Source organism: Mustela nivalis (genome assembly GCF_964662115.1).
Source record: "Mustela nivalis genome assembly, chromosome: 6".
Classification (NCBI taxonomy): Eukaryota; Metazoa; Chordata; class Mammalia; order Carnivora; family Mustelidae; genus Mustela; species Mustela nivalis.
Window position 1 is genome coordinate 18520964 of NC_139025.1, and position 22177 is coordinate 18543140.

Genomic DNA, 22177 nt, shown 5'->3' on the forward strand with positions numbered 1-22177 from the left:
AGACCTCTATCAGCAAGATGTGAATGAGTGATCTTGGAAGTAGATCCTCCAGCCCCAGTCAAAACTTCAGATGAGTGCAGCCCCAGTTGGCATCTTGATAGCAACCTTCTGAGAGATGCTGAGCCATGCTACCCCTGAAACTGCTCCTAGATTCCGACTCTCAGAAACTATGTGAGATAATAAATGTTTGTTGTTTCAAGATGCTAATTTGGTAATTTGTTATGTAGCAATTGAGAACTAATATAGTATTGTTTCTTTTAAATTAATGGCATCTATTTTATTTCAATTTCTAATTCTTTGTTTCTAGAATATAAAAATTCTTTTCTTTTTCTAATATAGACATTGTATCCTGTGTCCTTGCTAAAATCAGCTCTTTTGCAGATATTTTAGGCTTTTCTGCATAGGCAATCATGTCATCTGTGACAAAGACAGTTTTACTTCTTTTCAAATCTGCATGTCTTTTATTTATTCGACTGCCTTATTAAACTGGCTAGGATTTTTAGTATAATGTTGAATAAGATGGTAAGAGCAGATATTCTTGCCTTGTTTTTGATCTTGAGGGGAAAGCAGTTCAGTTATTTACATGAGTATAATATTAGCTGTAGATTTTCCAAAAAATGCTCTTTATCGGGTTGGGGAAGTTTTCTTCTGCTCTTAATTTACTGAGAGGTTTAACGCCCCCCCCCCCAACTCTGTAGTTCCTGTCATCAATACTAGATTTATAGTTTTATTATAGTAACAAATACTTGTTACAGTTAGATCTACACTCATACACAGGATTACTATATTTAAATTGATATAGAACAATATTTACATTTTAAAGTTACACTTTTGAAATTAGATGATGAAGAGCAGCTTAAGTTTCACAACACAAAAAAGAGCACATAAGACAAAAATAGAGGTGGAGCAAAAATATAACTATCTGTTCTTGAGACAGCATGTGGAGACTTTTTGTCAGAAAGCTACGTCTTCTCAATCTGATTGTCCAAATCATTAAAATATGGATAATTCAGTATCATTTTTCCAGAAACTTGTTTGGTGGGATTAACCTGCCAATGTGCTGACATTTTTGAAAGCAAATCCAAGCCATTTTCAACCAAGTTTATGATATGGGATGCTAGACTTCCTGGTTTCCACTTGGGAAGTGTGCTCTTAACAGTTTTATAAAGATTCCACTTCTGGCCACACTTCATTACTGGGGGTGCCCAAAGCTCTGAAAATCGGAAGGAGTTGATCAATTTCTGAATCCCCATGGAAAAGTGACTTATTAGTTGCTAATTCTGCAAATAGAGTATCTGCACTTCAAATGTCAACAGGACCTGTGAGCTGACCCCAGCAATACCTCTGTGCCAGTGTTATTACTTCATGGACAATATATGCTCCTAGGTATTCCAGAAACACTGGCAAGGTCAAAACCAGCCAACCTAGTTATCCCTTTGTTGTCAATAGATTTTGAGGTTTTAAGTCTCTGTGAAGAGCTCGTTCAGAGTGACAAAACAACATCCCTTGTACGATTTGGCCCAAATAAGTCTTAATATGTGAAGAATCCATGAACTGACTAGGAGGGAAAGAATCCAAGTATTTCTCAAGAACCAAGGAATTCAGAGATGTGATACAAGCTGGAATCCTGTATAAGCACATCTTGAAGACTGACTATATTTAGATGACAAAGTTCTTTTAATAGAGAAATTTCCTGAATTGTGGAACTAAGAAACTCTTCATCTTTACTTTCTTGTCTGATTTTGTTCATGGCTACCACTTGACCTATAGTTTTACGTCTACCCTTGTACCAGACTCCATAGATATTTTCTCCAATTTTTTCAATTTTGGTGTTATATTTTATAGTTATCCAATAGGTGTGGTGAATCCTGGCTTATTATTCTGTGATGGTAGTCTTGGACAAGTTGGGGTCATAGTGGAGGCAGTTGTGGCAGCTTCCTTGTCTGTGTCTTTCTTTCTTAAACTTTGGAGAGCCTGAGAATTTTTATTATGAATCATTTTCTAATAATCCTTCTGAGTCTGTTGAGATAAGCATTTGTTTTTTTAAAAAATTTTGTTAAATATGCTAAATTTCATTGATTGATTTTTTAAAAATACTTTAAATATTTATTTATTTATTTGAAAGAGAGAGAGTGGGAGCAGGGGGAAGGGTAGAGGGAGAGAGAACATGCAGGCTCCATACGGAGTGGGAAGCCTGATGGATGCAGGGCCTGATCCATGACCTTGAGATCATGACCGGAACCAAAATCAAGAGTTGGATGCTCAATTGACTGAGCTATCCAAGTGCCCTCAGTGATTGAGATTTGAACCTTGTGTTCCTGAGATAAACCCCACTTGGTCATCATACCTGAATTATTCTTAAAAATATTTGATGAATACTTTTTACTTTTTTATTATTTGAGGCATATCTGCATTTTATGCATCTTCAAGAGACCAGGAGACTCTACTCCCCATTGGCTGCTGTTGAGTTACAGTAGTCCCTTGGTGCCTGAATGTGGGCGGACAAGTATGTTTTGTAACCCTCTCAGATCCTTGGGGGAAGCGACCAGACCAAGACATAAGGGAATCTTGGACTGTTGGTAATATCCTGCCCACGTGAGTCAATTTATTTCTTCAAATCAAGTATTTGTTCAGCTTTAATTTGGATCAGCTGAAAACTGGGATAGTAAGGAGAGGAATGGAGAGGGAGGATTGTGGGTGGAAACCTCAATGTAGGGAGAACATTTAGATCCTGGCTACCCTACAATGACGAATATTCACAATTCAAAGCATGGCTCCTAGGGTCTAAGTTACAACTCCAGGGTTGTTTTATGGTATTCCTTTTGCTTTTTCTGAGAAGAGTTTTGAAATGATGTTTTTTCCTCCGTTGCCTTAAGTTTCTACTGATGTACTAGTACGCTGGTGATGGACGAGCATATATTTCCTTACATGTTGGAGCGCCTGGTGGACCCACTCCTTCATCTGACTCTGGCCTGACTATTTACTTTTAGTGCTTTGAATTTATTAAGCGTTTGAATCAGTATTTGGTGAAAACTCAGTGTCCCCTTCTTTGGGACTCCAAGGAGATGGGTATGAGATTCTATGAAAATTTATTTTTGCTTGAGAGCATTAACAGCAAGCATTAAAAAAAGCCTTTTCTGGTCTGCCTTGGAAGCTAGGGTCAGTGTCCGTGTGCTCTGAACCGGGGGACTAAGATATGAGACTGGGAAAAGGGAAATTCCAGTAGATGAAATGATAAGAGAGAACCTGCGTGGCTGCCAACTTCTCAAAGAAATATGTGGAGAAGGGCTAGAATCTCTTGGCTTTCTCCCACATTCAGTCAGCTATGGACTTTGGGGTCTGTGAAAATAGCTGGTATGCAGCCTAGAGCAATGCAATCTCTCTTTGTCTGTCCTCTATCCTGTTTTGCATTTTCCCACTCACCTCTCCTCCTCTAATCTAGACTGGGACAATCAGATAACAAAAGAGTTCTACTTTATAACACAAGTGCAGGTAGGTATTTATAGTAGGGAAATGGACTGAATGAGCTAGCTGCTAAAAATAGAAGGTCTGACTTAATCCATTCAGGAAGATTGTGGCCCAATGCATTTAGGGATAAAATAAATCAGTTCAGATCTAATGTTCAGAAAAAGTAGCCCAGATTGGGATAGTTGGCTTCTCATGAGAAATGATATAGATTTTTCCAAATGGGCAGCAATGGTGGGGATGAGCACCTTTTGCAGGCAAAAGACTTGACCATTAGCCTGGACATCAGAAGATCTTCAAATACCAATTTTCTGTCAATGTAATGGTTGATGCTCATTCATTTTCCCCACATGTGCAGGTTCTTTGAATGAATATCAAATGCACAGTATTTATTGAGCTCTGAGTGCCGTGCCATACTATACCCTACTTATGCTTTTTTGTTTAGGTCTCACAACAACCCTAGCATATGCTCTCCATGCTGCTGATAGACAAAGTGAGGCTTAGTTAGGATTTTCCAAAGCCATATTGTTTGTGGATAGAAGGTTGAGATTTGAACTCATTTGGAGATAGAAACTGAGTCTTCTGGTATTTATGCCATCCTCTTGACATTTTATTCTGGGTTGTGCACGTATAGGCCCTCAGCTGATGCTTGTTTATGGTGAAGACTTTCTTGGCTCCCTCTCTCTTTTATCTCTTCCTACCTTGAGTTCAACAGCCTACTGTGCTATTCAACTTCACATCTACCCTATGTCATCTATCAGTCATTTTGGAATGTTAGTTCCAAAAAAACCCTACCTTAACCATCATGATGGTCTTAAAAAAATGACTGTAAATTCTTTGATACTCCTCCTATTGAGAGTTGGGGTCTGTGGCTCCCCTCCTTGAATCTGCTGTTTTGACCACCTGAGCACTGCCAAAGTGACACTGCATTACTCCTGCAGGAGGGTAGGTCATAAGAAGCCATGCAGCTTCCGCTTTGTTCTCTTGGAATGCTTACTGTCCATGCTGTGAAAAGCCAAAGCCATATGGAGAAGCCCCATGTGTGGACGCACTGGTCATCAGTCTCATCTGAGTCCAGTCCTTGGTTATCCCAGCCCAGGTAACAGACACATAAATGAAGAAGCCATTGGAAGTGGATTCTCTAGGTCTAGCTCTTCTGGTTCAATGTTTCTGTCATCCAGATGTTTGTTTCCTCAGTAGAGGCCCCAGACATCATGGAGTGGAGACATACCATTCCACCAGGACCCTGCGTGAAGCCCTGACCCATGGAATCCGAGGAGTGTAAGGAATATTGTTACATTTTAACGATTTGAGCTACTCTTAAATCATACATCAAAATCATATGGTGGTCTATCATTCACAATTATTATTTTTAAACTTTTTATTTACCTATTAATTTTAATTTTAATTCCAGTGTAGTTAACATACAGTGTTATGTTAGTTTTAGGGATATAATAGAGTGATTCAGTAATTCTGTATATTTACTCATTGTGCTTCATGATGGGTGTACTCAATCCCCTTCACCTGTTTCACCCATCCCCCCACCCACCTCCCCTCTGGTAACCATCTGTCTGTTCTCTAGAGTGAAGCATTAAAAATTATTTTTAATCTACCAGCTGACAGCTCATTTGGGTCTTCCTTGGATTATGTGGAAACTGCAATCCACTGACTTTTTCTGTCACCAAATTTTGGAGTAGCCTGTTACATATAAAGAGCAGCTAGAATATCCAAATTCATTCAACTAGATGGTGAGTTTTAAAGACAGAGACAATGCTGGTTACTTCTCTGGAAAGCTTCTTGACATCCTATTCAGCACTAAGAACATCACTTCTGTGTAGTATGTTTATGTGTTGAAGAAAGGGAAGAAGGAGGAGGTTTTTCATAGCAGAGGTCTTCAGATTTTTTCCCCTTGAGTATCCCTTGAAAGAATTTGGAGAGACAATGTATGCCCGTGCATATTCTCATTTGATATCTACAGTTTCCCATTATAACTTTACATAGTTGCAAAAATTGTGATTTGGGGCATATTGTAAATACTGACATTCAAAAATAAACCTTTGTTTGCTCTTTCAAGTTCCCAGTGAAGTCTAAATATCATGTGATTTGATACTACTCTGTTCCGTTTACAGATACCCAAACAAGCTTTTCTTCAGCAGTCAGACATTTTTACATCATTTCTTTTCTCCTTGACGCATATTTTCATTCCACTCTCCCCACAGAATTTTATCGTAATGTAATAAATTTTTATGCTTGAAAGTTTTTTTATTGATTTCAGTATCATACTTCTTTGCAACAAAAACATACATATAAATTAAAATAGCATTTTAAAACATTTCATGTGACTAAAAGCCTTTAGGTATTGAAACATTTCTTCTGGATTGAATTCTCATTATAATTATTATTACTATACAGTTGAGAAACAACATAAATATATATTTTTATATACAATTATTAAACACAAAAAGTGAAATGCATTAGAAGTGCATCTATATGAAGTAGATGGGATTTTATAAATTTTTTCATCTACCTGTAGGTGAATATTACTTATTGCTAGAATGAGACAATTATAAATACAATAGTATTTTTTGTTTGTTAAGACAAATGTTGAAAAGATTCACATGAGTACATGGAAAATGTTGTTCATATAAGTAGACGGAAATATAAGGAACATTGTTGCATTTGAATTGAGTACTTCCAACTAAGATATTAAAAATCACATAGTGATCTATCATCAGAAATTATTATTTGATGATCTGTCAGCTGTCAGCTCAAAAGGTCCTCCTTGGATTATGTGGAAAATACCTGACTTGGATAAAAGCATGTAACTAGACATTTGAGTTACTCACTTGCAAATGAATTTGTTATCCTCTCATTATAGATATTCACATCAGAATGTCTATTTACTCCCTCTGTTTGGAGCCCTGGAAGTTTATACTCCAGGTTTGGGATGAGTGAGAACTGTGCCTTTCTTTTGGTAAGTGGGAGAAAGTCTTGCCTGAAAGAGAAGGTGGGTGGGGAAGGAGAACTCTCTTGATACCCCAATGCAGGCAGATCAATTTTAGGAGAGTCTGCTGGAAAACAGGGTTTGGAAATTGATCCTCATACATCTATGCTCCCAAACCAAGTCCTTTTGTACTCTTAAGAGTATGTGTACCTGAATTTGAAGACCACTGTCCCAAAGACTGCTAGAACCATAGCAGTGTTGACACTTTTGGATGGATAGGTTTGCCAGAGTTTCTTCCAGGGTATTGGCTCTCAATGGACTGCTCTGTGCTAAGAGCTTTATAGGGAACATGACACTCTGTCCTGAGATCAACCTGCTGATGAGGATGCAAGGGTTGAAGGAAATAGCAGCCACTGAGTACCAATGCTGGGATTCAAGCCCCAGCCTATGGGTTTATAGTGTCTGAGCTCTTTAGCTGCTGTGTTAAATGGGGTAGCACAGTGGGCATTGTGAGCACAGCTCTTTACAGAAGCTGCTTCCTGGACTGCTGGTGCTTTCAGATTTGCCTCCACCTTGGCAAGTTTCTTCAAAGCAGTGGTTCTTAAAGTGCATGGCTGGACTGCACTGCCGGAATTTTTGATTTGGTAGATCTGGGTGAGAGGCATGCGTTTCTAACAGGGTTCCAGGCCTGGGAAGCACACTTTGAGAAACACGTATCTAAAGCATGTCTATCCTCATGGGAGAGATCCCATTTCTAACACATTTGGGGACTGATATTTTTTTCTTTTAAATGTCATTTAGGGCTGGGATGCCTGGGTGGCTCAGTTGGTTAAGCAGCTGCCTTCAGCTCGGGTCATGATCCCAGCGTCCTGGGATCGAGTCCCACATCAGACTCCTTGCTCAGCAGGGAGCCTGCTTCTCCCTCTGCTTCTGCCTGCCATTCTGTCTGCCTGTGCTCGCTCTCTCCCCCCCTCTCTCTCTGATAAATAAATAAAATATTTTTAAAAAATGTCATTTAGGGCTGAGGTTTTTACCTGCCTAGAAGTGAGTATGTATAGCTGTGTGCATTACATGGTTATTCTGATACCAGAAATGACTTTGGAAAAACTTGTACTGTAGAAATTTTGGTTGTAGATTTTTTTTTTAAGATTTTATTTATTTATTTGACAGAGAGAGATCACAAGCAGGCAGAGAGGCAGGCAGAGAGTGAGAGAGCGGGGAAGCAGGCTCCCCGCTGAGCAGAGAGACTGATGCGGGACTTGATCCTGAGACTCTGAGACCATGACCTGAGCCAAAGGCAGAGGCTTAACCCACTGAGCCACCCAGGCACCCTTGGCTGGAGATTTTTTTAAAGTGATATTACCCCAGTTGTGCTACAGAAGGAGATACATAAGTCCTCTGGGTCTTCGCCCAGTTGTTCTCTCTTTCTGGATGGAATGTCCTTCCCCCATTCTTCACCCATTGGTTCAATCTTTCAGATTTATCTCCAGATACTGTCTTCTCTCCAAAGCTTTCTGGCTGAGTTAAGTACCTTTACTCTGAATTCCTCCAGCCCCACATAGGATTATATAGAATGATCTTGTTTAAGTGTTATCTCTTTCACTGGATGATAAATTTCATACTAAGTGTTCAATAAATAATAACTAGCCAACATTTACCATGTGCTAGGCATTTGCTAAACACTTTGTATATAATGTTTCATTAAATCCTTGCAATAACCTTATGAGATAGATACTTTTATCAACCCTATTTCACAGCTGAGGACACTGAGGCACAGAAAGCTAACTTAGCCAAGGGCATATTATTCAGGGGCATGTCCCTGTGGTCTAGGACTGACCTGCAGGCTTGCAGCCCCCCAAATGTCGATCTGTGAGCTCATGAGCTCACCTCCATCAACAGAATGCCAGGCCCTCAGTTTGTGGTGACAAATGCCAAGTGGAATGGATGCTCCATGCTCTGTATCTCTCCCTTGTGGTAGGCTCCTCAAGGAGCCAGAATGTGTAAGCCCCCATCTGAGTAGCCAGCACAAGCTCAGACCAGGAGAGTTGGTAATATGGGCCCAGTCTGTAGGGGCCTCTGGTAGAGACAATCCATTGCAGCAACAAGGATGTTGCTATGAACATCGGGTACATCCTTGGGCACTATTGCTTTGCGGATAAAAGCAGGTTCAAATTCCAGCTCTGCCACTTGGCTAGCGATGTGACCTTGGGCCCCCTCATCTGAATAAGACGTTGATAATGATGGAACCTATCTCAGGGGCTTGTTGTGAGGGCTAAATGCATGAGCATAGGTAAGGAACTTAGAAGTGTGCTAAGTATATAACAACAACTGTGGAATCGTTTCGTCTCAGTGCCCCGTGTAACCGTGGCATACAGTAGGGGCTCAATGCATATTTTGGAATTAATGAGAAGTATATGGATGATTAATCTGACTAGAACTTTGTTAGAGTCTACCAATGTTTACTTGATAGCAGTGACTTTCACAAAAATTTGACAGTGACCTACAGTAAAGATATACATTACAAATTGAAACTACTACACATGTGTATACATAGACACACTTCATGGAAATAATACTTATCATTATTATATGTGATGCATTCTTATATTTTTTATTCTATTTAACTTAATAAAATACTGGAGCCCCCCGATACATTTTACCACCTCCTAAGGAGAAAGGGCTGGCAATTTGATAAATCAACTGCCTTAAGAGACTTTCTTCTTAATGGACATATTCCATCTATGGATATGTTACATGAGGCAGATTTTCGTATCTTTGCCCTGACTGCAGAAGACAGGCTCATTTTCTCATTTTCAAGTTCTTGGGTGGCTATATTCTGGTCAGAGACAGTTTCTCCTGTTCTGTGGCTGGACACATCTCTCCTCTCTCAACTGGGGCTGGCCTTGAGGATTGTGCTTCTTTCCAGGGCCAGTAGCATTCCATGAGGCTACAACTTTTTCAGGACTGGAAGGGCTGAAGCTGTGGCCTCAAAGAGACTGTGTCAAAGGGTTCGGGTCATTTGAGCAAAGTTTGGATTTGGCTAAGGAAATGCTGTCTTTCCTTTAAGGTCTCTTGGTCTTGGTTTGAACCCTTTCACCTAAGGCTGACCCGTGCCTGCTGTGGGGAAGGTCTTGGTCTTTCCCTGCTCCTGGGCCCATCAGTTGTAATTCACCACCATTCCTCCTCCTGACATGGGCTTTGGGCTCTTGGGTCTTCACCAGTTCTATACTGGAGAAGCCTTTTGCTGGCATTTAGCCCATATTTGTGAGTTTTTGGTGGCTGCAAGGGGTGGCCAGGAAAATGTGTTTTGCTGTTGGAGAACAGTGATGGGGTGGGCTGGGCTGAGGTGTGGTTGAAGGAGAGGGTAGGTGGAACAGACTGTCCTGAGTTCCAGCTGCTGCTTTGAGTTTCCAGTTGGGCTTCCCTTTCCGGGGTCACTCTCGTTTTTTCAAGTGAATAGTAAGGGCTGTATCCTTGGGAAAATTTCGTAGCCACCATCTGGGTTCTTTTCAAGGCTTGTGTATAAATCCTGCATGTGATACTGGTTCAAGACCCAGGAGAGGAAAGGACATGGTTATAGGGCCAGGGGAACTTAATATATCAATGATAATGCTAATAACTCCTGCTACTACTTATTGAGGGTCTCTGAGCTTTGCCACCTATGGATTCTGCCTCCTAACTCTGCCTGGAAACTGTGTCTCTGCTCTGTAGTTGTGCCCATGATTCATCTTTGTTTTTCAAGCATTTTAAACTCTATTCCATTGTTTCTCAGAAATGCTAGAGCTAGCCTTCCCAAACCACGGCCATTTAGGGCTCCTATTATTTCTGGCTTGAGAAGGTGCATACCTCCATCTGTCTCCCCACATTCTTTTTGTCCTTCTGTTCTCCATCATTTTTCTAAAATATTAGTGTTAGTCTATTCCCCCAAAGACTTGGTAATGCAGACTCTTTCAATTTGCTGATTTTGCATATGTTCACATTTTCCAAGTATTCCCTAGACTATTTGTTTTCGACAGTTATTTTTTGCAAAGTCTTCATTACTTCTAAATTGTTTAAATGTGTTTTTTGCCCTCCCTCTCTTCTCTTTCTGTACTTCTTTTATTCTAGCAGTGGGTCTTACATTTTTGGATCTCATGCAGTAGAAGTTAAAAAAAAAAAGAGAGAGAGAGAGACAGAAAGGGTAACTTACCTAGGGTTGCTGTCTTTTTATTTTTCCAAGTAATGATAACCACTGTTTACTTTACCATCACTTCATAAAAGAAGTTGCCCAGTGGAAATTCAGTAGCTATTAATTGCCTTTGTGGATATATAGTCTCACAGAAGCTCTGTTTCCTCCCTGATTCCAATTCACTACAATCTTTTGGGCGCCTGCCGTGTGCTCAGCACCGTGGTGGACACAAAAGAGGGATTAGATTTTTGCCTTTATCCTCAGGGATCCCACAGAGGAGACAAGACAAGCAGCTGTGTAGGACTATAACTTTTGTGTCTATCTTCCCCATGAGACTGAACTTCTTAAGGGTAGAGATCATATCCTATGTCTCTCTGTCCCACTGTACCAGCATGGTGTCTGACACATCATACGTGGTCTATCAATGTTTGCTCACTCAGAGTGAATTACAGGACAATGAAAGGTCAAATACACATAGATGTTCAATGGTAGTCAGTCATGGACCAATACTAAGGGTGCTGTACCATGAATTGTAGGATAGGAGAGGAAGGCAAGCGTTTGCAGCTGACTCAAAGTAACAGGAAGAGTTCATGGAAGGGGACAGTGAAATATGACATGGGCCCTCAGGAATGAGCAGAAGTCACATGACCTGGCTGTAAGCAATGCGAAAGTAGCTTGAGGCCCATGTGATAATATTCAAGAGAGGTTATATCTTTGTTTTGCAGGCTTATTGCTTATTTGGAGTTTATTTGGCAGCATAGGGGTGGTGATAGACACCAAAGAACCATTTAGGGTAGTGGTTCCAAACTGGAGATGGTGCTCCCCCATCCCCCAACCTCCACCCCAGGGGATGTTTGGCAATATTTGGAGACATTTCCGGTGCCACTGGCACAATTCTGGGCGTATGGTACAGGCTAGGGCTGTTGTTCAACACCTTATAATGTACGGGACAGTCCTCTTGTCCTATGAAATAATTGGCTGGTCCAGAATGTCAGCAGTGTTGTAGTTTAGACCCCTGCTGTGGGGTGATTGATAAGGAATAGGAAATACATACGGTGCTGTCAGTAGGTATTTATGACCACAAGCGATGCTGGGGAGTACGGGCCATGCTGTGACGGGGTAATACCTCTCTCCTCTCCAAGGAACTTCCCTCTGCTGGCCGTCTCCTATTACACTTCTCTCCCTGACATGCATTGCCAGAGGTCCTTCTCCTCTCTTATTGTGCCCTCCCCCTCTTTGGCCTGATAGTTCCAGAACTTCTACTGGCTCCCTGCAATTCCAAGAGCTCAGAGCTACCCAGGAAACTCTGGAAGGTTGTTTGTGCAAGAATAGAATTTGGAGCTGAATCCAAGATCTCTTGGCCCAAGATAGGTCTCTACCTTCATGTTGTCTAACCTATAGTCCTTGTGTTAAGCTTCATGGTTATGTACTTATTCAGAGGATATTTTGGCTTTCTCCCATTTCTAACCTGCTAAGTCCAAGTTAGGCTTTTTTCCCCCTCCTTTGGGTGCCATAGTGACATTTGTTTACCTTAGAGGTGACAATAGGGTATAGAGAATATATATTACTGTGCCATTAATTTTCTGTATGTTAGTAAGTACCCTTTGAAAAAAAGAGTTCATGGTGGAATTGAGAAACAAACAAAAAACCAACCTAACAGACCAACCTAACAAACAAAACCCAAGAGCGTGGTTGCAGAGAAAGATTCCTGGTTGCTGGAGGATGGGTAGGGGGCAGATCAGGGTGAGTGAAATGGATGAAAGGAGTTAAAAAATACAAACTCCCAGCTCTAAAAGAAGCATCAAATGGGTATAATATATAGCATAGGGTCTATAGTTAACAACAGTGTATTGTATATTTGACAGCTGCTATGAGAATAGATCTTAAAAATTCTCATCACAAGAAAAATGATTGTAATTACAGATGGTAATGGATGGTAGCTAGACTTATTGTGGTGACCATTTCACAATATATACAAATATCAAATGAATGTTGTACACCTAAAACTAATATAATGTTATTTGTCAATTATATATAAATTAAGTTTAAAAGTTCAGAAAAAAAATTTCAGTGGCCACTTATGTCTAGTAAACCACCGGGTTAAACAGATATTTTATTGTAAGACTTCTTTATCATCCATACGGACATTTTGAATTTCTGAGAGGAAGACATGGTATTCTATATTCCCAAACTTAACTGACCATGGGACACCTTTTATATAGCACAAATCGACACTTAGTTTGGGAATCCCAACCTCATACTTCCATTATTTGTCACATGGTTCTGCAATTTGTTGTTGATATGAATGTCTTTCCTACTGGACTAAAATCACGGAAGGCCTGAATGGTGTCTTGTGACGTTTGTATTTTCAGTTCTTCCCCCAATTTCTGGCACATCATAGCCCTCAATAAATGCTAATTGAATAAATCGATGGGTAATATATATAGTGCACCTTGCGCAGTTTCAATGAATGCTAGTTCTTGCCTCGCTCCTTCCTTTATTCTTTCTCAGTGGATGAAAATGTTTTGGAAGACATAGGAAGGAGTGGAATGGGGCTGTGAAGTGATGGTGTCTTTGACCTTGACATTTTGATTTACTAAAAAGACTGCATGAGGATCCACACTCCATGCATGTGACAGTTAGCCAATGTGCCTCTGAGACTTGCTTAAGCAAGGGCTGATTTTTGTTTGTAACTTCATACCACAGAGTAACATTGGTTAAGTCTCATCTGGAGCATTCCACTCAATTTGGGACATCAACTGTTAGGAAGGAGGAGATATTGGTTTCATTAACACCCCTAATCCTGACTGCTTCTTGAAATGACTATCTAGGAGGGTAAACAAGATATTCACCACTGATGAGGGTCTTCCTGGAAGGGTCCTGGAGATCTGGATATCCCAAATTATGATAACGGTGAAGGAAATGATACTTGGTACAGGGACACATTTTAACCTTCTGAAGAGCAGCATGTGTTATAAAGAAAAATGCTTTGGACTGTCGTGACCAAACCTGGGTTTCATTGTCTATTTGTGATTGTGGTGTGATTGTGGGTGAGTTTCCTGCCCTCCCTGGTTGTGAGTTTTCTTGTCTCTAAAATGAAGGTTTGGGACTGGAAGATGTTTGGAGGTCTCTTTGGACTTAATAAAGCATAACTCTGAAACATTGGAGGGTGTGTTGGAGAAGAGAGTCTAGGCTTCATATTTTTTTGGTGGGTTTCAGAGGGCAGAGCTGAGACCAGAGTTTGAAGTTCTCTCGGTGGGAAAACAAGAGGCCAGTTTGCTGCTCAATGGGAAAAAAACCTCATTTCAGAGGGAGGGAGAAGGTAGACAGTTCTTGTCACCAGAAGTGCCTCTAGAGCCACCTGCTTTGGCTGTTCTAGAGACAACCTTTAAGACACTTCCCTTCACTTGTTTTAAGTAAACACTTTATTTTAGAATAATTTTAGATTTACCGAAAATTTGTGAAGATAATCGAGAATTTCCATATACCTTATATCCAATATCCCCGAATATTAACATTCTGCATTAGTATGGTACATTTACTATAATTGATGAACTGACGAGCATCCACTATTATTAACTGGAATCCACACTTTATTCAGGTTTTCTTAGTTTTTATCCGATATCTTTTTTCTGTTCCAGGATCCCATCGAGAATATCCCCTTACAATTATGTTCCTCTTGGCCATGACAATCGTTCAGACTTCCTTTGTTTTTGATGACCTTGACAGTTTTGAGGAGTACTGGTCAGGCATTTTGTGGACTGTCCCTCAGTCGGGGTTTTTCAAGATTAGACCAGGGTTGCGGGTTTTTGGGAGGAAGACCACGGAGGTGAAGTGCTCTCTTCCTCATCACATCTTCTCAATATGACTTATCATTAACGATGCCAACCTTGTCCCCCTGGCTGAGATAGTGTTCGTCAGGTTTCTCTGAATGACAGCTATTATTTTTGGTCCTTTTTGTAGTGCACTCTTTGGAGGGAAGTCATTAGGTGCAGCCCACACTGACGGAGTGGGGAGTTAGGCTCCCCCTCCTTGGGGAGAGTCCTCAGTTTTCAATAAAAAAATAAGGATTATTTTGACTTTTTCTCACCTCCCAGGTCTCACACAGAGCCCTTAGTGCAATGAGTGAGCCTGTTCTCATTTCTTTGTCAAAATGAGACAGCTAATCAAGGCGTGGGGATTTACTTAAGCTAACAAATGATCATCCTCCCCTGTAGAAGGGTTACCAGAATGCTGAATTTGCTAATTACTCTTCTCTCTGCTTCTCCCAAGCAGTGATCTTGAGGGACGAGACAAATCTGTCTTAAATGAGGGCTGCAACTGGGAAATCTGGGAGGCTGAGGAAGAGGGAGGGAACCACTTACCCAAAATGAAGGGGGGTGGGGCGCAGGCAGAATTGAAGGGACCTGAGGGATAGGTGAAGAGGGAATTAACAGAGAGTTTGGTCTCTGGGCCCACTTGAAATTCCTCAGTCTGTGCCATCTATCAACATTTCTTCTGGATTATTGCTTGTCCCCCTGCTAATGGGGGTCGAGGAGAAATGTTTATCTTGGGTGCAGTAGCTGGATAGAACGTCTGCTTAGATGGAGTCTCTTGGCCTCTGTTCTTAACCAACTGCCATTATCCTCTAGATCAGGGTTTTGACAGCCTTGTTTTCTCTTCTGCTCATATCAGAGCTGAAGTTTGTGCTCAAGACTGCCTTTAACTGGCTGTGTGATCTCTGAGCCCCCACTTCCTCATCGGTAAAGTGATGTGTTAGTTTGAATAAAAAAGGTAAGTATAGGCACTCACGATTTGTTATTCCTTTTCATACTTTGGGAAGAAATTGCTTATTGATCACATCATTCTCTCCTTCTGAGGACAGATGTGGCCTCAGAATCCTTCTCAACATAGTGTTCTATGTATTAACTAAGTATCGGTTGGTGTGGGCAAGCAAGTCAATGATTTGCCATCCTTGGAGTAGATGCTCTTTTGGGGTCTGAAGGTTTTAAGGTTCGGATTGGCATGATTCATCCATTATTCAATCAACAAATATTTCTGTGTATGTATGTGTGCCAGGCACTGTGCTAGACACTGGGTAGACTTGATGGATAAAAGAAACATGTTCCCTGTCTTTGTGGAACTTATAAATGGTAAGCCCTTTGATAAAAGTCCTGTGTTGTATCCCTGTAGTTTGCACAACTGGGGAAGTCAAAATCATTTGCCAGTAAGAGAGGTAGGAAATAGATGTTATTAAGCACTTTGGGCAAGTTTCAAATATACTTTCTCACGTAATCTTCACAGTCATCCTCTAAGTCAGGTAGCAGAAGAAGTTGCCCAAGGGCCAAGAGTGGTAATTGGTAAAGCAGAGATTGGATCTTCGTTGGATGTGATGCCAATGGCAGTGGTTTTTATAACATGTCTCACTCATGGTACCCAATCTTTCTGTTCCTCAATAAAGAGCATAACTTCAGTGAGGAAGGAGGGCAAATTAGAGTCCATGCAAGGGAGAAAGAAAGGTTGGATGCATTTAGGTGCTGACCTGTTAGGTGCTGATCTCCAGCTGCTGGAGGCTCTGGCTAAGGCTGCTGTGTGGGGCCAATGGTGTCATTCCACCCAATGGCACAGTGTTCTGGCTAGAACAGCACTATAAATGAGGCCAGCCCACAGAGTGTGCCTCCTCCTGTCCCCTGGATCATTTATCACAGCATACCAGCCTGATTTTTGCTTACATGTGTCTTGTACTTTTGGTGTAGCCGCTTGGTTTCTAAGCTGTTTAAAGCTCTGAGATTTCTCCCTATACTTTCGTGCTGCCTTGAGCTGGGTGGTGCCCTGGAAAGATGTGTTTAGGGAAGAAGAGGAAGAAGGCAAATATTGGGCCTAGCTCGGTTGAACTTGCTCTCTGGGGTGTGGCTCTGCTCCAGACTTAGACCTTGATTAGGGCCTGAGCAGCCAGCCCAGTCTTGCTCTGTTCTCATACCTAGTGTCAAGCTTTCCATGAGAACTTTGCAGTTCAGCTGCTGAATGCCCAGATCTTCGATTACAGAGACTAATGACATTCAGCGTTTGGAGGTCCAAAAAGTTCTCCGTCACTGGTAGGTTCAAGCTGGGTGACATAAAGGGCTTTCTGGAAAAGGGAGAGGGAAGAAAATTCCCAAGGCTTCATTCAGATATTTCCAGAAACTACAAAGACTCCCTTTTCTTCTAGAGACGCCCTCCTTTTCTTCTTTTCCAAAAGAACAATTTAGTGGACTATGCGGATCTCTCCTCCCTTTTGAGAGAACTAAGCCTCCCAGTGGGTCCCACTTGTTTTTAGTTGTGTTTCCCTGAGAGTAAAGCTTGAAGCAAGGACTCATGTGCTGGTAGCTTCTTTGGGAGGGGATTGGTGGACACTGGATGTGCCACTCAGAATTTCCGTCAGGATTGCGGGGCTGATTCCCCATCTGCTGGGGGTGCCGTGGCTGACAGCTTGGGGCTGCCTCAGTTACAAAGAGCCACCAGTTCAGGGTCACAGTCACTTCTGGAGTGGATTACATCCAATGACTAATGGAAGCCAGGATTAATCTCTAGCCCCTTCATCCCAACACAGAGATCTCCCAGAAGTGTCATCTCAGCTTCCATAGGCCTCCAAGGGTCAGTGGAAGGGCACCTGCTGCTTCCGGCCCTCCCTCTCCACGGGTGTTGTTGATTCCCAGAGCCTTCAAGTGCAGGTGCCACAAGGGTCTGGGAAAGCAGTTGGTAGGATAGAAAGGGGAAACTGGATCGCTGTTGCTTGGAGGGCTACGAGGACCGGTTAATGAAAGTAGGTGGAGTGGTTTTTATAACATGTCTCACTCATGGTACCCAATCTTTCTGTTCCTCAATAAAGAGCATAACTTCAGTGAGGAAGGAGGGCAAATTAGAGTCCATGCAAGGGAGAAAGAAAGGTTGGATGCATTTAGGTGCTGACCTGTTAGGTGGCTGCAAGCTTAATCTTGGGATTTGGTATGTATGCCAGCGTACAAGGCTGGGTTTCAGTGCAGTGTATTAGCATTCGAGGAATATGGGGTAAATCGTAGCCATGAAAGCTGGGTGGCTGTTGCTAAGTGTTGATTTGTGACCCCTCCACCCAGAGAGCCTGCCAGGCTCTGTTTGTGTACCCTCTCCTTTTGTCGTGCTCAGAAATTACCTCTATGTAGTGAGCTGGTGCCATAGGAGGCCTCATCCGTCTTGTTTCTCTTTTGTTGGTCACCACGTTGCTGTGTTGGCTGTTACTTCTGAAAACGGATGTTCCTATGGTTTTTCTGGTTTTCCAAGTTTAAGGTAGGAGGGTAAATCTGGGCCCTGTCCTTCTATCTTGTGCAAGGGCACAAGTCCTTTATTATTATTATTTATTTAACTTACCACTTGATCAACACAGGGGATTGTAAAGGGAATTTTTGGTGGTTGTGGTGAGTGACGGTAACGCAGTCAGCGTTCTAGAGCTCAGCTGTTAACTTGACCGAGCCTTGCTAGGATTTTTTTGGCCTAATTTGATGATTTTTCTGCCCTTCGGAAGTAAGTCTCTTTCCATAATGCTCCTCCATGGAGACTGGTTTGTATCTCTGTAATTGATGTGAGTGTCCCATCTGTAGGTTTGAGTGCCCACCACCCATTTCCAACAGGGGCAGCCGTCTGTGCTGACATCCGAGTTTTGTATCAAGGATCAGGACTGTTTGGTCTGGGTAGCGATTGCCAAGCCTGAACGCAGGAGCAAGAGGGTGTATAAGACTAGAAAAGCCACAGAGGTGAGTGTGGGGTGAATAAAAGAAACCAAAATTCAACACCCAGCAGGCAACCAGGTAAACACAGGAAGGAAGCAGGAAGCCAGGCCTGAGACTTTTGCTGTGCCCAGGCCCGGAGCACCAGAGGCATTTTCTTTCTGGGAGAGTGAGTGGGTCCAGGGAAAGATGCAGAGTCAGGGGGATGCTGGGGGCGGGGGGGTGATGGGCCTGAGGAGCTGGGTCTGACAATTTCACTGTGAAGACATTCTTTGTTGCATTCTGAGTCTGACCTCTCCCAGGGAGCATCTCAGATTTTTGGTTCAGAAACCTATGAAGCTTACAGACATTGGGGAAGATATGTGCTATGGTGAGGGCTGGGAAGTGTGTAAACCTGATGATTCACAGACCTGTACCCCTGGGGCTAATAATACATTATATGTTAATAAAAAATTAAAAATAAAAAAAAATTAAAAAGAAACCTATGAAGCAGGCTACCCTTTTCCAGGAAGTCTGGGACAGGGGTGATTTTAGTGTCTGGTGCCTCTCTTCCAGAAGTGACTTCATTGGAGCACAGTCCTGTGAGGCACTATTCCTCCCGTGTCACTGAAGCTGGGCAAACAAGGCTTTCTGTGTTCTCATCTTTTTGTTTTTTTTAAGATTTTATTTATTTATTTGACAGACAGAGATCACAAGTAGGCAGAGAGACAGGCGGGGGGGCGGGGCGGGGGGGGGGGAAGCAGGCACCCCGCTGAGCAGAGCGCCTGATGCGGGACTTGATCCCAGGACCCTGAGACCGTGAGCTGAGCTGAAGGCAGAGACTTAACCCACTGAGCCACCCAGGCGCCCCCTGTGCTCTCATCTTGAAGAGTCTTCAGCAAGTTCAATGTTCTTAGAAACCCTGCCATGAAAAAAGCAATTTAATTTTACCTAGCTGTTCCTGCCTTTGCCCTGCCACAGGAAACAGGAAGTCCCTCTTCGGTAACCGGCTGGGGGTAGAAGGTGCCCATAGTCCACAGCAGGAATTACAGGAGATTGTGGCTCAGTCTTTCTGCCCTGCATACTGCCCATCCAGCAACGCTGGTTCTCGGGTTTCTGGACTCCATCAGCTGTTCTAGCTAGCTAGTGCCTTTGCAGGAGCAGCTTACCTTGTCCTCTGTGCTAGAACACCCTATCCCGTGTCCATCCCCCCCTTCAGTGACTGGCTCATTCTTATCTCTGCTTTTCCCTTACCTGCTCCCACAGGTTCTCCTGGCCACCCTAGCTAAAGTTGGCCTCTGCCAGTGATTTTATTTCCTTCAAAGGGCTTCTCATCTCCCCAAATTATCTCCGTTCATTTACTTGCCCTTCTGTGCGGGTGAAGTTTCCAGCAGAGCTGGGATCTGGTCTTCTCCACCGCGGCCTGCCCACAGTCTAGACCTGCATCAGGTGTTTCATACGTGATAATAGTTAACAGCCATCAGGTCTGATGCAGAGCTCCTGTGGGACAGGCACTGCTCTTGGAGCTTTCCCTGTGTTACCTCGCTTTCAAGATTTGGGGAGTAAATTAATGAGGGAAACCTCCCTGCCCCACCCTTACAAATCTAGCTGATGTCTCGTCCTACCCTGACTGGGAAGGTCTTGTGGCCAGAATCCACTGTCTGTCTCTGCCTATCACACGGCTGATGGCTTAGGACCCACGAAGCATGTATGGATCATAACTCATTGATTCCCTTCTTACTAATGGTTGATTTTTTTAAATACCAACTTTATAGTTTGCTTTGTAATGTTTACTGTGGTAGCTTTGCTGGGGAAAAAATAAACCTTTCTGAACTGTGCTGCAGTGTTGCTGGAAAACCTCTCACAGGGCTGGTAATACCCAAATATGAGCTTTTCGCTGGAAGGAACTTTCACTTAACCCAGTCAGCAGACATTCCCTGAGCCCGAAGCATGTGGCAGACGCTGGTCCAAGTGCTGGGGACAGTGTGGGACTAGAAGGCACTGCTCTAGACGTCCTGTGCTTAGGCTCTGGTGGCGTTTTGAGGTCCTCCTCACATCTCATGGTGTTAACCCGGGACTGGACATTCATTCATTCTCCTGTTCACTCATTCATCAATTTTTGAGTACCAGTGGGTTTGGGGTGCTATGCTTGGTGTATGGACACAACAGGGAGTATCCAGAGGCACATGTATGGGAGGTGGACAGATAATCAAAAATCCTAAGCCCTATGAAGCAGTATGAAGGGGTTAAATATAGTCTGAGGTAAGTGGTGGAAAGCTGAGGAGGTGTTCAGTGAGCGCTGGGGGGCTGCTTTTCACAGCAGTGGAACAGGTGGGAAGAAGTCCTCGCTCTGAGAACCCAGGGAAAGCCAGTGAGCCGGGAGCTCAGGGCGGGCGCCATGAGTAGGGGCTGGGTAACACTGGACAAAGAGAACAAAGACTTTTTTTTCCCCCAATGTAACGCAATCCTAGGCTTGCGGCTCAGGGTTCCCCGTCCCAGGGTGAGTGAGACGGGAGGCAGAACTGTCCTTTGAGGACCCCCCCCCTCCACACACACACCCCGCGGCGCTGGCCCGAAGCTGAGGGTTGGTGCAGAGCTGACACGGACCGCTACGCTTCTCGAACAAATACCACCGAGGAACAGACTGCCTCCTCTGAATCCCTTCCCGTTTGCAGTGGGGCGGCTGTGGGCACAAGTCAAACATTGATTCAGCTGCTGGCGGGAAGGGGCTGGGGAGGAGGAGGGCCCGGGGGCCGACGGCAGGAAGGAGGAGGGGCAAACTGTCGGGGGAACAGAGTTGGGGGAGGCCCACTCAAGGGTTAATTCCTCCTGCCAGTGTCTCTGCCCCTCTCTGCTCACAGGCTGTATTTATAGATGGGATAATTGCCGAGGCTTTGAAAGCAGCGTGCTGGAAGCAAGGCGCTGGTGCGTGGGGGTGGGGAGGCCTGGGTCCCACCTGCTCCGGGGAGCTGCCCCTCCCCCACTCTCCCTTCCTCCCCCTGAGGCCTCCTAACCAGACTCCGCTCTGGATGGGGCCCGACTAGCCCGTTCTCACCAGGTAGGAAGGGCCTCACGTTTCGTTCCCCCGACAGCCCTAAGCAGTGGGTAGTATCATTTGCTCCGGCTCGTGGGTCAGGCCTTACCCGACCACCTTACTTACCTAAGGGGGGCCCTACAGATGAACTCTTACCAGCCACTCTCCGGCACCTTGTGCCATGTTTTACTCCTGTCATAGGGTAGATCAGCATCAGAAAATGATGGCGTTTGTTTATTTTTTTACTTGTTTACTTAGTGTCGGCTCTGTCTTCTCTGTTTTCTGAATACTTGGCCTAGAATAGGCCTTCAGTAAATATTTGTTAAATCAGTGACTTACTTAACAGAAGGGGAAACTGAGGCTCAGAGTGGCGAAGTAATTCTTGGGGTCACAGTGTGAGCAAATGCTGCCAGTTTTAGTGTCCAGTCCGGAATTTAGTGTCCGGTCTGATGGTCTTCAGAGTTAAATGTTTTACTAGTGGACCAGGAGTCACAACACAGGGTCCAGGCTGCTAGAGGAGGGTGGGGAGTGGCGTGTGTATGTGTGTATACGTACATGTGCCTACAGAGCTCCCTCATTGTCCTGGCCGGAGGGGCAAGTGCTGTTCCACTGTGGTTAGTTGTCGCTAGGTCTTTTGATTTTTCAGGACAAGCCAGAAATCTGGGTCTTTATGTGAATTTCCTGGATTTTAAATGCTGGGAACAAAGCCACATGAAAAAAACACAGCATGCAGCCTGGGCGAGCACAGCACAGCTGGGAGCTGGGTGGGGCATGCGGTTTGCAACTTCTACCCGCCATCACCTGCCCTGTATTGAGAAGCAACATTGGTAACAAGGACACTACACTTCAGGCACCTTAAAACCCTTCCT

The 22177-nt window shown here is 43.5% G+C and overlaps 1 pseudogene across 1 annotated transcript; it reads right to left on the reverse strand.

The window, feature by feature from the left end:
- Nucleotides 1-962: 962 nt before the first annotated feature.
- Nucleotides 963-21491, reverse strand: LOC309866571 (cyclin-dependent kinase 1-like; annotated as a pseudogene). Its single transcript has 4 exons — nt 21465-21491; nt 20833-20957; nt 16537-16683; nt 963-1868 (listed from the first exon to the last, which is right to left on the reverse strand). The product of its transcript is annotated as a cyclin-dependent kinase 1-like (transcript).
- Between the last annotated feature and the right edge of the window lie 686 nt (nt 21492-22177).